We start from the raw sequence: 16,005 nt of genomic DNA, 5'->3' as shown, positions 1-16,005 counted from the left end.
GACCCTCATTTTTGTCTTTTATATAAATAACCCTGATGTGCTATGATTTCTTGCTATGACCATGCCAGATTAGTAATAAATATCTATGTACCGATAAGGAAAGAGTGCCTACCCAAATGCTATCTGGGAGAAATGCCTCCCAGAGGGTTATAACAGAGATCAAGTTGGAGGTAATAAAATGACAAAGCATCTTTCATTTCCATCATTCCCTCTGAGATGACTATGGAAGAACAGGATGCATCATCCTTTAGGACACTTCACTAAGATTTACAGCAATTGTTCCTTTCTTTCAGATTGCTGTTACTTTCGTCAGTGTTACATACTGTCATTAAATTCTCCACCCTCACTATTACAGCTTCCATTACCACCCACATGGCACTACGGCTTTATCCATGGGTGGCAGATGTTATCACCATATGTCATCCGATCAATTTTCCATTCAAGGGTAATGTAATGTTTGGGGGAAAGCCAACTCACACTTTAGTAAAGACTTTCTCTGTAGTCTTCACCAGCCGTAAATGCAAGCATCCTTTCAAATTCTTGGCTCTGATAGCTAACCAAAAAATCAGCAGGGAACTTAAAGATGTATTGCATATTTCCATGTTAGTTGGGCTCTCTCTTACTATTACCTGCCAAATTGCTTCCTATTAAGGAGTTTGGCAATATTTTGCTTTCCTCTACTTTTATTCTTCTGTCCAGAACATCCTGGACAAAGAACAATTAGAAAGATGAATCCCAAAGAAAACAGTGGTCTCAGGTCTGGTTCACAAGGTTGCTACTTTTTGTTTATTTCTAGGATCTTTATTTTACCTCTTTATTCTAGAAGTTGGCTTTGCTCACAGAGTTTGAAATTCTTACTCTATATAATTCTAGAGGATAACCAACAATGACAAGATCAATTTATCATTATTTATCATGATTTGCATATGCTGTCTCTCTTTCTCTCATTTCTTTTTGTTTTCTTCTTTTTCTCCCAACATTTTCTCCCAACTTCATTCCTCTCTTGCTATGGATTTATACTTTCCCATGTTTACTGAACACATTATTTGCCAATCACTGTGCTATGCTCTGCATATTTAAATATTAAATAAAATGCACTTCTAGTACATTTTTCAAATCTGAAAATTTAAACCTCAAATTATTTTGAAACCAGTCCAGTCTAAATCACTGAATTTCTCATACATGTTGGGTAATTAAAATGTGGACTGTTTGGGAGAAGAGCAAGTGGAAACAATTAATTGCTTTTATTGATCATGAAATGATTCCCCTCTCAAGTGTTCTAGATGCCTTATAATTTGGTAAATAAAGTTCTCTTTACATTATCCACAATCATCAACATTTTAAGAACTTGGATTATGTTCTTTTTCCAATCTCATGGTTAAACTCACTTGAAACCTGTTAATTCCAATGATCATTGAACTTGCCTTTCTCCATATATTTTCTGTTTGTTTCTTTCTTGATATGTGGTAACCAGAAATTACTGTGGCATTTCAAGTGTAGATAGAAAAACTGAAATTTTATATGAATACACTTTTCTTTTAAAATTTTCTTATTTATTATACTTCTAGAAAACAGGTAGGTTTGTGGGCATTTTGGGTGACATAAACCAAAATGATATGTCCCCTCCTGAGTTACAGCTGGTGTTCAAAAATCATCACATTTAAATTAAATAACTTTATATTTAACCCTAATGAAAATCACCCACTACTTTATTATTCATTAATGCTGACCTATAAATTTTTTTAGTTTTGTTTTTAATGTAACTCTCCAGGAAATATAAGTAGAATCAGAACATAAATTATTTTACTGTTTTTCAAAACATTTTATTAATATCAATTATTGTAAAACTAACAACCCTATTTGTAGTTGTCTTAAGCATAAATTCCTGAGGAAACCATTTTGCCAATTTTATTTTTATCCAGAGCATCTTATCACTCAGTAAATTCCTTATTTTTGATACATCATATTTCACAATCTTCTATATTTTGTGGTATTCTGGGAAATATTTTTTTAATTAACACCCATATAAAAATGTAGACTCTTAAAGCTCTTTAACAAAGAGATCACAAGGCACATTTTTTCCTCACTAAAATATGTTGTCATCTTTGCTCCCTTAGTTATTCCAGTTATTGCTATAATCTATGATCCTCCTCTTTGTTACACATTCTCCTGGGATACATCTCAAGGACAGGAAGTATATCTGCTATTTAATTTGGGTCTCTACACACTGCCTAATTCAGCACTCCTGTTCTATAGTGTAGACCATAAATGTATATAGATAAGATTATAATTAACCTCTATTAGCATGGGAGCTCCATAAAGTCAGAGATATGACCTTCTTTACTGTTGTATTTTAATACGAACAACAATAATTTTCATATAAAAATCTCAATAAATATTTATGAATTCATGCTTTCAAAAGTACATTGTTAATATCTCACAAGTAACTAATGAAGCTAGTTTCATCTGTTTTTTTAATTAAATACCTTTGAACATCTCTTACTCTTTGATGATTATCATGGTGTTCTCACATGGGTAGAAGTCACACTGATAGTCTCCTGGCACCAAGGTAATTTATAACAACATGTAAAATACTTTGGCCAGTTGCACCAAATTTTACCCTTGAGTTCTTATAAGCATTTGGGTAGTTGCCAACAAGTCTTGCTGATCCATTCTTTTCTGTGGCTCATCTACCTCTAGAGTAGTCTTAGTATTCTTTATTACCTTTTGATTTGATGCTTCTGAATCTCAATTTCAAAAGACAATTTAAGAATCCTTTAATGAAATCCATAGTGAAGATGGGAATGAAAAAATGATTTTCTATATTTTTAATCCCTTGGAGAAGGAAATGGTAACCCACTCCAGTTTTCTTGCCTGGAAAATCTCATGGACAGAGAAGCCTGGTAGGCTACAGTCCATGGGGTCGCAAAGAGTCGGACACGACTGAGCAACTTCACTTTCACTTTCATGCTTATGAGACCAGAAATATGAAATAGTTCTACTGATCCTCCAGCTTACATTAACACATTGAAAATCTTTTATCTTTGACCATCTGGTTCCTTGGAGGGGTCTTCTTACTTCTAAACTACATAATTGTGGATGCATTTGGACTACCACACCTTAAGAGCCTCACACGCTAGTAAAGTAATGCTCAAAATTCTCCAAGCCAGGCTTCAGCAATACGTGAACCATGAACTTTCAGATGTTCAAGCTGGTTTTAGGAAAGGCAGAGGAACCAGAGATTAAACTGCCAACATCCGCTGGATCATGGCAAAAGCAAGAGAGTTCCAGAAAAACATCTATTTCTGCTTTATTGACTATGCCTAAGCCTTTGACTGTGTGGATCGCAATAACCTGTGGGAAACTCTGAAATAGATGGGAATACCAGACCACCTGACCTGCCTCTTGAGAAACCTATACGCAGGTCAGGAAGCAACAGTTAGAACTGGACATGGAACAACAGACTGGTTCCAAATAGGAAAAGGAGTACGTCAAGGCTGTATATTGTCACCCTGCTTATTTAACTTCTATGCAGAGTACATCATGAGAAATGCTGGGCTGGAAGAAGCACAAGCTGGAATCAAGATTGCTGGGAGAAATATCAGTAACCTCAGATATGCAGATGACACCACCCTTATGGCAGAAAGTGAAGAAGAACTAAAAAGCCTCTTGATGAAAGTGAAAGAAGAGAGTGAAAAAGTTGGCTTAAAGCTCAACATTTAGAAGATGAAGATCATGGCATCTGGTTCCATCACTTCATGGGAAATAGATGGGGAGACAGTGGAAACAGTGTCAGACTTTATTTTGGGGGGCTCCAAAATCACTGCAGATGGTGACTGCAGCCATGAATATAAAAGACACTTAATCCTTGGAAGAAAAGTTATGACCAACATAGATAGCATATTGAAAAGCAGAGACATTACTTTGCCAACAAAGGTCCATCTAGTCAAGGCTATGGTTTTTCCTGTGGTCACGTATGGATGTTAGAGTTGGACTGTGAAGAAGGCTGAGCGCCGAAGAATTGATGCTTTTGAACTGTGGTGTTGGAGAAGACTCTTGAGAGTCCCTTGGACTGCAAGGAGATCCAACCAGTCCATTCTGAAGGAGATCAACCCTGGGATTTCTTTGGAAGGAATGATGCTAAAGCTGAAACTCCAGTACTTTGGCCACCTCATGCAAAGAGCTGACTCATTGGAAAAGACTCTGATGCTGGGAGGGATTGGGGGCAGGAGGAGAAGGGGACGACAGAGGATGAGATGGCTGGATAGCATCACTGACTCGATGGATGTGAGTCTGAGTGAACTCCGGGAGTTGGTGATGGACAGGGAGGCCTGGTGTGCTGTGATTCATGGGGTCGCAAAGAGTCAGACACGACTGAGCGACTGATCTGATCTGATGTCATAAATTTACACAGTGCTATATGTCAAAAATATTTTCATGAAAAAAATAGTAAAATTTAAATGTGCATATTTCTCACCTGGGGATCTTGTTAAAATGCAGATTATGATTCAGTTTACTGGGATGGATCTGAGATTCTGCATCATCACAAGATCCAGAGGATGCCTAAGCTGACCTCAGTGGACTGCACTATGTACAGCAAGGAACCAGACTTGCCAGAGCCTTGATAAGACATAATCTTGAAATTCTTTATTCTTTTGGATTTTGCTCCATCATCATCTTGGTTTCCCTCCAGGATGACTGTTCCTGTTCCCCTTCTCCAAGCATCTTTGCTTCATTCCACTACCTCTGGTTGTTCTTCAATGCCCAGAGTGTCATTCTCAATCTACTTCTCTTTCCAGAGTGAGAGTTTTCAAACTTTAGTATAACAGGAAAGGTAGCTGGGAAATGCATTAAAATGGAGTTTCCTAAGCCCCACTTCAGAGATTCTGATTTAGTAGGTATGGAGTAGTCTGTTAGTGTGCATTTTTAATTATATTTTTAGAGTTATACGTAGACTTATCATATGACCTGGTGATTCCACTCCTAGACATATACCTAAGAGAAATAAAAATATATGTCCATACATAAATTTGTATACAAACTTGTGTATTCATTGTGGCATAATCACAACAACCAGAAATTGAAACAACTCAAATGTCCACCAACTAACAAATGAACAAACAAAATGTGATACGGAATGGTATTTAGCAATAAAAAGGAATGAAGTACTGATACATGCTACAACAGACATTAACTTTGAAAACACTATGCTAAGTGAAAGAAACCAGACACAAAGGCTATATACTGTCTGATTTTGTTATATAAAATATCTAAAATAGGCAATTTATAGAGAGAGAGAAATAGAAAATAGATTAATGGCTGCCTAGAACTAGGGGTTGGAAAGTGATGAGAGTAGTTGCTAATGAGCATGAAGTTTCTTTTTGAGGGTGATGAAAATGCATAGTTGCTTGTTATAACAGTGGCATAACTCTGATGCATTTTAAATTCTGATAAATGGGTTTCTTGGACCACAGTTCTGAGAAGCACTGTCTAAGGACACTCATGCACTCTCATTGCTCTAGTTAAACCCTAGATGATGTCTGTATTAAATCTACACCCCAGACCTCATCATGATTTCAACTGACTACATAATAATTCAACCTGGATTATTAAAAAACTTCAAAATATCAAAGCTGAATCTGTTATGCTGCTGCTGCTGCTGCTGCTGCTAAGTCGCTTCAGTCGTGTCCGACTCTATGCGACCCCATAGACAGCAACCCACCAGGCTCCCCTGTCCCTGGGATTCTCCAGGCAAGAACACTGGAGTGGGTTGCCATTTCCTTCTCCAATGCACGAAAGTGAAAAGTGAAAGTGAAGTCGCTCAGTCATGTCCGACTCTTAGCGACCCCATGGACTAAAGCCTGCCACGCTCCCCGTCCATGGGATTTTCCAGGCAAAAGAGTACTGGAATGGGGTGCCATTGTCTCCAAAACCTCTTTTTCTCCCCTCTCCCTGACATAATAGGGCTATAATCTAACAAGAACAAAAATTCCGGTAAGAGTTTGTTTCCAAAAAAATGCACATCTACTGAATCAATGACCTACAGCATTGTTGGCATAAATATCACCTGGGAGAACTTGCTAAAAATGCTAGGCCAAAAACTCCCCAAATGCTGATTCCTGAAGTCTGGCCTGTGACTTGAAGATCTGAATTTTTCATAAATGTTCCTGCAATGATTCTCTTGAAGATGGACCCCAGCCTCCAAGTTAAATACTATCCGAGGGATTCCTCCAGTTATTCCTACACAGAAGCTCTGAAAGCATCTTTCACAGGAAAGGACTTGAAATGGGAATCAGAGATAATTTAAGCTTCCCTTTATCTCTAACAGAGCCTCCCAAATCTAACCCAAATAACCAGTGCAATTCTATCTAAAGTCAATTTCAGTGACAGTCACTCCCCACCTAACCGGATTGACACCCCTAAAACCTTCCCATAGTTATATTCTGGACTACCAGGAATACCAGTGACTCGCTTTCATTCCAGTTGTTCTTGGAGTTAAAAAATATTTTCTTGTCACTTCTCTATTTTTCTCTCTTTGGCCTTATTTCCATGAGGACATATTACTAATTTAAGAAATTGAATGGCAAAGCCTTTAAATATCTCAGGTAGAAAGTGCACATCTCTATGGTTGAGATAACATTCGTTGTTTAATTTATGTCTCCCCATGGAAAATTTTCAGACCTTCACTAGTGAAAGCTCAATTAATAGCACTTTTTATCATAAAGAGGCATGATTTGTATGATATTTTGTAAGTTAAGAGTTCAAGCTGTATATAGTTTAAATTCTTTGTCAGTTCTAGACAAACTTCCTTTAAGCTATGGACAAATTTGCTTTATTGCCTTAGAGAAGTCTGATGATATTTTCTTCAAATGTCCTTATATATATGTTATGCTTCTTACTTCAGAAGTAAAATGATTTTGCCCAAGGTTAATAGAATAATATTGGAATTCAATTAGTCACTTCGAAACATGGCAACAAAATGGCTGAGTCCTTTTTAATCTTTAACAAGTTCCGTTATTCACCTAGAGAAATTGATGCCAGCATTTAAGAAATATGAAGTAAAGCAAACCACATAACTTTGAAATATTTAAATATTCTAATGCTTGGGATTAAACATCTTTTTCATTGTGACTAGGCTCAGAAGCTGTTTTTAAGTGAAAACAGTGCCCAACAAAGGTTGAAATGCAAATAGTATTATACATCAATGTAAAGGGTCTTGATTCATTTTATCTCTTTGCAAACTAAATGTGCGTAATGTTATCTTGATGTTCAGGCTCAACCTCTTCTATCTACATATCAAAACGTACAATGAGAAGATCATTTTTTTTTCCACTGGGAACTGAAAAATAGGCAATGTCCCTAAGCTCCACCATGAGTGTTTCACTTTGATTTCAGATGGGTAAGGCATTGATTAACCAGCCCTATTTTCCTAAAGCCAAAGCAAGACATTTTTACTTCAGTCGAGTTCACCTGCAGATATTTTCCATAGTTTGCAACTGTTCTTTGAAATATCTTTCATCTCTTTATTCCTTTCCTCTCCATATTCCTTTTTTCCCACTCCCTGCCTCTCTCCCAGCTGCAAGGATTTGTCCTCTAAAAGAGTGGGGGTGGGAGGGAACAGGGATGAAAGCAGACAGGGAGCATGAGCCGGAGAATGCCAGGATCTGGCTTTTGTTATTGGTTGGCTGCTGCCTGATGGATAGAAGAGGGAGGCGTGAACTCTTCAGTCTGTTCTGACGGAGCCGAAGTACAGAAACCATATTTACAGGTAAGAGCAAAAGAGAAGGGAAAACGTTCGTTTTCTTCAAAAGAGAATGCTTCTCAATTCTTACTGAGACAATTTTATGATCTAGAAATTATTCCATAAGACATTTCCTTGAAGTGTGTCCCTCATATTACTTGAGGAAGCTTGCGATGAGCTGCTCTTTCTCCCTATAAAATCCTTAGCTGATAAAAACACCAGAGGCATGTTTTATCCTGGATAACTTTCTAGCAAGTGTTACTGGAGCAAAATTAATAGATAAAATGAGTCATCGAGTGTCTTTTATTGTTCGTTTTTATTCAAGTGTATGTTATTGTGAATCGAAGGAAGACTGAGGAAAGCTCAGTAAATTCCACAGGTCCTGAGAAAATGGAGCTTTCTCTGAATATACAGTATAAAATTTCATGTGGTGTTTAATATTTACAACACAAGAAATGGCTTAGGAAAATAATTTTTGCAGGTGGTAGACTCTTTGAACAATAATTTAGCATGAATGATTTCTATGCATTTTATTTAGCTCACTCCTCTTGATAAAGAACATGTTATTGAGTAGTTATATCATTTTATTTAGTGAATTGTAAGCTCACATGATAATTAAGTAATTATCTTTATCAACATGCATGGAGCTGTTTTCATTTTCAAAGTCCAGAAACCTGTTTTTGAAGAATTAAACATTGCTATAAAAAATAGCATCTTATTAGAAAAGTTTCATTGGTAGTTTTATTAATCAAATGTATCTATATAAGAATTCCATCACAGCATTTATATGGTTGGTAATACCCCTAGGGCAATATTTTTAACGGTTCAAAAATTGAGATTTTACTTTACCAGTTCCTTCTCTCTCTTAATGTTGTCTTTTATGTATCCTTAGGATAAATGTATAGACTTAAATGACATACTTATAACAGAGACATATGAAAAATAATCTACTCCAAGTACATTTAATTTTATAATGATTTTAATTTGTAAATATAGGTCAATTTAGGTTGGGAAACCTCATTAAAATGGAGTTCCTTTTAAGGTTATTACTGATTTGAACACACTGACCATCAATTAATACTTGTTGATTATATTAATAAAAGTCAATGATGACTTGTTCATATATTTTTAAAATGCTTCTTTTGAATGATTCACAAACTAATAGGAATGGATGTATACAATGTTTTTGGATTTTTTTTTTTTTTTTGGTGTTGTGTTTGCTTTCTGTTTTTGTTGAGAAATGGATTTTACCTTTGAAGAACATACAAAAACATAGCAATTTTTGCAAAATTGAAAAAAGAGGGGAAGAAAAACTACTGAATGAAATGATTATCTAAATGAATGGAGAACTATCTTTAATTATCTAAATGTGCCAAGCATAGTTAATAATATGTTTACACACTTAAATGTCATATTGACCCAAGCAAATACTCTTGCATAATTTATTTTGAGCTATTTTTGGATTTCAAAAATTTAATGATGTTAAAATATTGCCATGTTTCTAATTATGGATTCTTCTGATCTTGTTTTTCAAAACAAAATGATGGTAGAAATTAATACACCCCTTAGATTGGAATTTAAGGTGATATGTAGCATCAGATATTCATCTCCTGAAATGTGTTAAAGAAAATAAGTTACGGCAGCTACATTTTTTTGAAAATTATAAATTCCAAGTAAATCTACCTCTAAGAATGAAGGGGAATTGATGAAAATTAGAGAGCAGAGTTCCACATGGTTTTAAATTATTCTGTTTCCTTGGAAACCAGCTGCTGCAGATGCATTTTGCTTTCTTTGGCTAAAAATATCATCCTTTTAATAATCGCTAAGGGAAAGGTTCTGAATAAAACCAGAGTATATTGTTGCTGCTTTTTATAATTTGCTTAATGGCTCTCATATTTTGGATGAAAAGTAGTTAAACCCTTTCTCAGTCAGACTTTTCTATCCTCCATGGGCAGCCGTCTGCATGAGATAACTATGGTAGCTTTTCCTGCAGAGACTACGTGAAAAAGAATGTGTGTGTGTGTATGTGTGCGTGTGTGCATGCACACACTGGAGTGGAGGCAAGAGAGAAAAAAAAGTGTGAAAGAAAACAGTTAGGGGTTCCTGTCTAAGTGAAGAATGAAACAAGACACATGAAACCCATGTAAGGCTGCTGAGTGAGTGATGCCAAAGGAAGATCATTTGCTTTTCCTTTAGTGCAAACATAAAGATTCAAATGTAGGTTTTTAATAGAGACCACTATATCCAACTTTGTCTCCTGGGCAGAATACTTTCTTTCTTTTTTCTCTTTATATTTGTAGCAGTTAGTAGGATACTGAGCAAGACAATAAATTAAGAAGCATTTTTTAATGTATCAGTCATTTCAATCATAAAAAGAGAAAAGCTTGAGATATATGTTCAGTCTATGGATCGTGAAAAGGATTAAATACATATTTTGACATATGAGATTAAAAATGTCTTTTAACTTAATGTCCAGACCATCTTTGATTAATGTAGTCATTTCCTTACCTTTGTAATATATCTAACATATATAAAAAATCACATATTTCAACAACCTAATAACTGTTTTTCAGTAGTATTAAGGTAATATATTTGAAGTTTAATAGGAATTATTATAAATATACATACTTTTTGTTTTATTTGAAACCTTTTGCTATTTTTTGGACATGAAATTTTTATGTGGCTTTTCTTTATAAGAAATAAAAATCACATGTACACCCATGGTGGATTCATGTTGATGTATGGCAAAACCAATACAATATTGTAAATTAGCCTCTAATTAAAATAAATAAATTTAAAAAAATAAAAATTAAAAAAAAAAAGAAAAGAAATAAAAATCACAACAATCATCATATTTTACCCTAGGCAATTTTTTAAATTAAAACATTATCATTATGATTTTTTTATCTCAGCTATTTGGTGAAAGGGAAAATTCAGCATAAAGCTGCTATATATTTCCTGGCTCATTAGAAGCATGTGGGCTCAGTCATGTCTGACTCTTTGGGACCCTATGGACTGTAGCCCGCCAGGCTTCTCTGTCCATGGGATTTCCCAGGCAATAATACTGGAGCAGGTAGCCATTTCCTTCTCCAGGGGATCTTCCTGACCCAGGGATCAAAGCTGTGCCTCCTGTGTCTTCTACATTGCAGGAGGATGCATTTTATTATAAATCAGATGAGAGTCCTAATTCTATCTTCCCTTTCACCACTTGTTCAAATGCTTTTGACATATAATATCTTATTTTAATAATATTAACCTTAGTCTATTAGATTAATTGTTAGCAATGGAGCAAATAAAGTACTACAAGCTTAAACCATGTTTTAATATATTTAATATGTAGGCAATACATTATTTAAAGTTAAATTAATTTGGTATGTCACTATGTTATTTTTCAAAAAGAGTTAGGATAATGGGAAGTACTTAGTTTTTATCAATTAACACACACAAAGCACTTCAATGGCAGCACTTTCATCATAAACACAGATGACATTAAAGAGCATGCTAACAAATCAGATAGACTAGTAAATGAATTATGCAACCTGTGCAAATAACTCATTTCAGGCACATTCAAAATTATCAAGTATGTTTCAAGTTCCCGAAAAGAATGCATTGCATGGACTTTAGCTACAGATAATTTCTAAGTACAGTTTGTTAATAGTGATTCTTTACTGCTTTATGCTTTCTATTTGCTTAAAGTAGCTTGCCAGATTCATAGGTGAGTTTACATAGGTCTCTTAAGTCTCACGAAATGTATTCAGGAATATGAAATATTAATAGTTACCCCTATAATATAGGTAGGCAACTTTATATCTATAATGAGAATATGCTGCCTTGGCAAATAACCCTACACTGCTGAAAACGGAAAGGTGGGATTTAGGAGAAATGGAATTCCACTAAGATAAGGGAGCTCAGGTCAGGTTTCACTGTTCAAACTGTGCTAGGTGCTTCAAGTAATTCAAGCAAATGAAAAACCACGTTAGTGTTTGTACTCTGGTAGGCCATGATTCGGGCTTCCCTGGTAGCACAACTCTGCAATGCAGGAGACCCCGGTTCAATTTCTGGGTCAGGAAGATCCCCTGTAGAAGGGATAGGCTACCCACTCCAGTATTCTCAGATTTCCCTGGTGGCTCAAACAGTAAAGAATCCACCCACTGGGTTTGATCCCTGGGTTGGGAAGATCCCCTGGAGGAGGGAATGGCAACCCACTCACTTTTCTTGGGAAAATCTCCATGGACAGAGGAGCCTGGCAGACTACTGGTCATTGGGCTCGCAAGGAGTCGAACATGATTGAGTGACTAAGCACAGCACCTCACAGGCCTAACTCAAAAATATTCTTGATCAGAATTACTTTTTGACTTGGTATATATCTACTACCTGATAGTATAGTATAAGGTTTATATCAGTATAGAAAGGGTGTTGATTCAAAGCAGCATTATTATTCTTTAGTTACCATTTTGTGAATCAAAGCGCAAAGGAATGGATTTGCTTATCAAGGTACTGATCACATTTGGATGTTTTACATATCTCAGTGTATCAGTTGGGCAACTTATTCTATTTCTTAGTCAACTGTTTAGATCTCAGTGGATGACAAATAGACTAAATAGTTTGACCTGAAAATCGCTGAATGTACATACTCTGAGAATAGAGATTCAATATAACTTTTCAAGCATTTAATGGAAGATTATGATGACCTTGATAAATGGCAATGCTAATTCTAAGGATGACACTTCACCAAGAAAATTACTTAGTGGGAGTTCAATTTTACCATTCATTCATTTTAGTCTCATGGCCAAAAAGATAGATAGTAGACATGTGATTTACTGCCAGAGAGTCTGTGTACTTTAGTTAGATCAAGGGCTTAACACATCATCTTCCAATACAACAAAAGTTAGTGCACACAACACATTCCCATAAATACATTTCTCCTGACTCACATGCACATTTGTAACAATATTAGTTCTTATGTAAAATTTTGTATCTTTAAACAATAATGACTATATAAGTCCTTTGGCAAGCACTCATTTAATTTTCATTATTCCCTTTAAATATTTTAGTCTTCCATCATTCTAGAAGTGTGGAGATGGCCTTAGAGATAATTCCTTCCTGGACTGCTTACTTTGCCTGTGAAGAAAGTAAGGCACAGAGAAGGATTCTCACAATGATATTGTAGTGGGAAACTGAGAACTACGCAAAACAAGAACAGCCAAACACTATGTTTGTATTAAGTATAGGTTATAATGCATTAAATACTGGATAAATGAAAAGAAGAGTTGGGAAGACTTTGGAAGAGGGCGAAGAAACATGATGTACCAGATGCTCCCTAATGTGCAAAAACACAGGAATTTAAGAGTTGCACGGAACTCCCCATTTAGACTTGCTTTGGGTTTCCTGTCATCCTGGTCACTTTGACTTATTGTCATAATCTCCTTGACTTTCTGTGAGTTTGCTCTCAGGGTCAAAACTGCATTCTAGTTTTGTTTTCTAGTAAGTGTTGATTCAGTTAGCTGCTGTCATCTTGTGGATCTATCACAATATATTTAGTAAATGAAACAAGCAACTTGTTAAACAGGACTCCTGACTGTATTTACAAAGATTTTCATTTCCTTTTCTATGTCAGCTTAGGCTAGCCATGGAAAATCAATATTTTTCATCAGTCATTACCCAGGTAAAACTGGTTTTGATGTTGTCAGCATATTAAGGCAGAAAGATTGAGAAAGATTCTCAAAAGTCGTTTAAAAAAATTCTTGCTTTGCTGTCTTAAAATTCCTTTCTAATAGCTCATAAAACTTACACCTTAGATTGTTTGGCCACTGTGATGTCTGGATCAGTACAGGGCCCTGAGTGGACTGTCCCAACCTGCCCACTGAGGTTCTCAAGAACTGAGGGTCAAATGGAAATCTGAGTTTAGGGACTCCATTATAAGCTTCTGTATTCAGAGGTCATCACGCACTACGGGCAGGACCACCAAGAGCAGTCTCAAGACCACCTCAGGCCTGTCTTGAACTCCCTGCCATGGCTTTTTAGCGTGGTCCTTCCAGTCACTTCTCTGACTTCTCTATAACCTTTAACAACTATCTCAGTTATAATTCTGTGGCAGGAGGTTTCCTTTGTCTTATGTCATCAACATCTATCATAATACCTGATATGCTTGATGTATCAAAACTGTACCAAAATTGTTTTGCTTTCAGAGTAAATATGTGAATGATCTTGTCAGAGAGTCATCTTACCCCTTTCCTGTACCTTTTCAATGACAGACACTCATTACATGCCAAGATCATCCCTTTCTTTGTCAACACCCTTCAGTGTGACAGTGTTTGTGTTACATAAATGTCATTAAGCCACAAAAAAGTTTGTATCACAGACTTTTTATTGTGCAAACTCCATTTGAGCTCTCTCTGACTTTAGCAGGGAATCACATCTGTGCACAGTCCTCACTCACCCTGCCTCTCTGCACCGTGCTGTTCACACACACACACACACCATGATATATTAAATCAATGGACTAATTATATATTAATGTAATTAATTATAATTTTATATTAACACGAATCTTAGTGTTTGTGTAAGAAAATACAGTAATATGCATTTTATCAATCTATAATATATATACTCTTGTTTAATACTCACTTTCTTGATTTGAAGTTATTCAGCAACACTGATTAAAGGTTAAATCATTCAGCAATATTTTTCTTCTGCTTCAGATCCACTTTCTGCCATTTTTCTTGTATTCTGGTGAACACTTTTAAGTCATCATGTTTGGCAGGTGACAATGCTGAATCGGCTACAGAGAAACCAAGGGTGTGTGCTGAGAGTTCACATACCCATTTTACTGGGGTTCAGTGTGTCTCACGGAGAAGGCAATGGCACCCCACTCCAGTACTCTTGCCCGGAAAATCCCATGGACAGAGGAGCCTGGTGGGCTACAGTCCATGGAGTCACGAAGAGTCGGACATGACTGAGCGACTTCACTTTCACTTTTCACTTTCATGCATTGGAGAAGGAAATGGCAACCCACTCCAGTGTTCTTGCCTGGAGAATCCCAGGGATGGGGGAGCCTGGTGGGCTGCTGTCTATGGGGTCGCACAGAGTTGGACACGACTGAGGTGACTTAGCAGCAGCAGCAGCAGTATGTCCCAAGGCAAAGGTAAGCAATAATACAGGACAATTGAAAGTCCCAGTCTACCATAGCAAGGTAGAATAGAACTTCCAGTTTAAAAAAAAAAAATTACACGATGTATTGTCTGGGGAGACTGTAGAGAAAGAAGACTGACAATAGCTAATATATCTTCAAATATACTCATGTGTGTGGGGACTGTACTGTGGTGTACATTGCATTTTTGCATTTGTTGCTAAGTGGCATACGTACATGTCCCCTGAATGGAGGATTCAGTCAGCCAGTCAGCACATCTGCTTCTAGAAGTGCATCATCTAGTGCAAATTGGGTATTGTAGTGATAACCGTGGCTAACCTTTAGTTCTTTAGATAGTATAGCATAATGATTGATGGAATGCATAGTAAACTTTGCCATTATATAGATAATAATTCAGTTCCCAGACATGCTATCTTACTGCCTGTGTAAATGTAGGCAAGTTACTTAAGCTATCTGAGCCTCAGTTTCCCTTTCTGTGAAATTCAGTAATCTACCTGGATAATATTGTAAAGATTGATAGATCCACATAGTACATTTTTCACCACAGAATTTAAGGCATAATCACGAATGGTATGCAATTTCAGTTGTTATTGCTAGTCATCCTTTTCTGTTAACAAACAGAATGGAAAGGGCAAAGTAATCCCCAGGGTTTTTAATGGCTTCCTAAATACTATTCCTCATTAGGGGATTAAAAAATTCCTTTTTTCTTCCTATTTTTCCATATTAGCTGCAATTAACTCATTGGATATCAGCTGGCTAAATTAGTACTGTATGAGCTAGTGAAATTGCAAAAACGATTTAAGCAGTAAGATACCATTAAGAATCAAAGAAGAGTGTAATGATTAAAATATGATTTCAAGAGCCAAAACACCTGGGTTGGAATGCTGCCTGTAAGACTAGTTATGACCTTGGTTCATTATCTAACCTCTGTGTACTTTAGTTTTTAATCTGAAAATGATATTAATAACAATGCTTACCAATAATAACACTTACCTCATATGTATACAACAAAGTTAAAAAAGTTAATATATGTTGTCTTACTTTTCTATTGCCTCAGAACGAATTACCACAAACTCAACAATTTAAAACAATGCCTGCTTTTAGCATATAGTGC

At 36.1% G+C, this 16,005-nt stretch overlaps 1 protein-coding gene across 1 annotated transcript in view; it reads left to right on the top strand.

The window, feature by feature from the left end:
- The first annotated feature begins 7,682 nt into the window (after positions 1 to 7,682).
- CSRNP3 (cysteine and serine rich nuclear protein 3) overlaps positions 7,683 to 16,005 on the top strand; it is a 205,144-nt gene continuing 196,821 nt past the window's right edge. Inside the window, exon 1 of the mRNA XM_070803923.1 lies at positions 7,683 to 7,768. The gene's annotated coding sequence lies outside the window, so the exon portion shown is untranslated. The remainder of the gene's footprint in view (positions 7,769 to 16,005) is intronic.

The sequence above is a fragment of the Bos indicus genome, chromosome 2 (genome assembly GCF_029378745.1).
Source record: "Bos indicus isolate NIAB-ARS_2022 breed Sahiwal x Tharparkar chromosome 2, NIAB-ARS_B.indTharparkar_mat_pri_1.0, whole genome shotgun sequence".
Classification (NCBI taxonomy): Eukaryota; Metazoa; Chordata; class Mammalia; order Artiodactyla; family Bovidae; genus Bos; species Bos indicus.
Note: the sequence above shows the minus strand (reverse complement) of the source record. Positions and strands in the feature narration are given on the sequence as shown.